This window comes from Xenopus laevis, chromosome 6L, assembly GCF_017654675.1.
Source record: "Xenopus laevis strain J_2021 chromosome 6L, Xenopus_laevis_v10.1, whole genome shotgun sequence".
NCBI lineage: Eukaryota > Metazoa > Chordata > Amphibia > Anura > Pipidae > Xenopus > Xenopus laevis.
The window spans coordinates 137,719,058-137,721,542 of record NC_054381.1 but is presented as its reverse complement, the minus strand read 5'-3'; the positions used below and the strand labels follow the sequence as shown (position 1 = coordinate 137,721,542).

Below are 2,485 nucleotides of genomic sequence, written 5' to 3'. Positions count from 1 at the left end.
TCAATGACAGTTAACCAAGGTATATATTTAGTTGGTTTGACAGTGTGCACACATTTTAATATTAAAAGTGGTAGTCTGAAGTGTAATCAAAGTGTTCACTGGAAGGTGAACATTCTACTCAATAGTAAGCTCAAAGGGCACCATGTGCCAAATTAGGTCCAATCAAGAATAGCAGGTTCATACAAAACACAGAGGATTTGCAGCAGATGACGATTGCACCACACAACTCTTACTATTTACTGGTGGATCTGAGCCTCTCATCTCGCAAGGTCAAATTGGGATACTCCGGTGTAACAGTTTGTCAGCGTCCGCACTGTAACACTGACCCACAATCTTCTTACTGCTGAAATAAAGGGAAAAAACCCTTGCCTTAAAAATTTAAATTTTAAATAGTGAATAGGAAAAATATTCCACTGAAGAATACAAAGGCTGGTTGTGTAAATCAAATGTTCTAATCCACAAATTTTATCTGTACACAATATTTTGTTAAGAAATAGTCACATAATGACTCTGAACTAAAGTCATTAATCCAAATATTATAACAAATCAGAATAGTATATTTAGAACTAGTCACAAAATGAATCAGATAACTGATGTCACTACACTTAATGGAGACAAAATAAGGAATTAAACAAAGACGTTCTGGTTTCCCATATGAAACCTCCCATAATGCTCATCTTGATTCATATCATATGGGCTTCTTAACCTTTACGCTGATTGCCTTACACTCCCAGAACCATTTCCAAGGTCATCGGCCCAATAAGGTCGGGGCTCATCATATGAGCCACATGCATAATTAGACTCCCCAAAACTCTGTTCAGCAGTTTCTGGATATTCATCTCTATAATTAGTTGATCGTTTGGGCTCTCTCTCATTGTGATCCTCAAAGAAGGCTCCAAGTTCTTTCCTTTGTTCCTCTGAAATACGTCTTAGTAACACTTCTGTTCACAAAAATGTCTGCTGATTCAAGCCCTCAGCAAGGATAGCCTGGTGCTCTGAAGGAAAGCTAATGAGAGCTTCACCAAGACCAACACCTCTACTATCATACAGCAAAAACATATCATGTTCATCCACTGGAAATCCAGCAAAGAATTTTTGAACCTCACTTTTACTAACATTAAATGGAAAGTTTCTCAAATACATATATCTTTTTAGGTTTAAATGGTCCCTGGATTTCCTCTTTGGAGAAGTGTCTTCTGGGGTGTTTCTTTCTAGCTGTGGTCTCTCTGTGGATTCAATTAACTCTAACATATCCTTTCAGGCAATGGGGTGTACCCAAACTCCATTTAAAAGGCCTTTGTGTAAGCCAAGACATTTCTGATAAAACTTTTCATTTTTGACCAAAACAAAGCCTTCTCTTGTCCGGTCACCTTTTCTATCAAGTAAGAATTTAACCTGTGAATCTGGAATATCTGGATCACCAAAAAACATCTATCTATAATCTTCTATCTACAGATTAGGACATGTTTAAGAGGTATAAGTAGAACTGCTGATTACGAGGTTGAGAGATCTGGACCTTGAATAATTTTTGAAAAAAAACTGGGTGACCATTCCTTATTATTATGAACGGACTCCTGCCTCCCATCAGTTGGGCCACCAGCTTCAATCCACTTCTGTTCATTGCTCAATTTTACAGATATGTATCTATGACCAATGTATTCATTATCACGTGAAAGAGATGCCTTTGTATGCTGAACACTGGCAAATTTAACATAAGCTTTTTCATCTCTAGCCCCATTTTGACAAACAGAAAAGTGTACATCGTCCACATGGAAACCATGAAAAAATTGTTTAACATCAAGTTTACCTGCTGTGTATGGAAGCCCAAAAAAAAAATATAACCATAACATTACCTTTTTATGGCCTTGTGCCTTTTTTCCCTTGATATTTTGGCCTTGGAACATTTTCTTCCTTATGCTTTGCTCCACTATCATCAAAGCCAGCTTCTGCATTGCTTTTATTGCCCATGTTTTCTTATAAATGCCATGACATTCAGCAGTTTTGAAATATCAGGTGTTGGCCCCAAATCTTTGTTTCCTTTTCTATTCATGTCAAGGGTATGTTGCATTTCTGCCTTACTACTGAGAAAAAGCCCAATTTGTGATTTCTTTATGAAGCCTCCGGAGCGGCTCATTGCCCGTAGAGCATCTTCTTTGGTTGCAAATATAATAAAGGCCTCCCCAAGCTTTCCACCAGTAATATGAACTCCTCCTTCAGGAATATGCAGTCCAGAAAAGAAATGACGGATATCAGGAAGTCCCTGTAAGCGGATGACTACTGCCATTCTTAGGTTGTGGCAAGATTTGTCACCTGAAAATAAAGTACACAATAGGAATTTTTGATTATAATACCATAACATAGCTATCATTTAAAATTATTTTTTTAAATGTTTGATTAGTGTTAAAGAAATAAATTCAATGATAAATATGAATCTATTCAACCAACAATCTTGTTAAAAAACCATAGAATTAAGCAAACTTAAAAT

General features: G+C 36.7%; 1 pseudogene; it reads right to left on the bottom strand.

Moving 5' to 3' along the window:
- Positions 1–440: 440 nt before the first annotated feature.
- LOC121394506 lies at positions 441–1,952 on the bottom strand (annotated as a pseudogene).
- Positions 1,953–2,485: the final 533 nt, after the last annotated feature.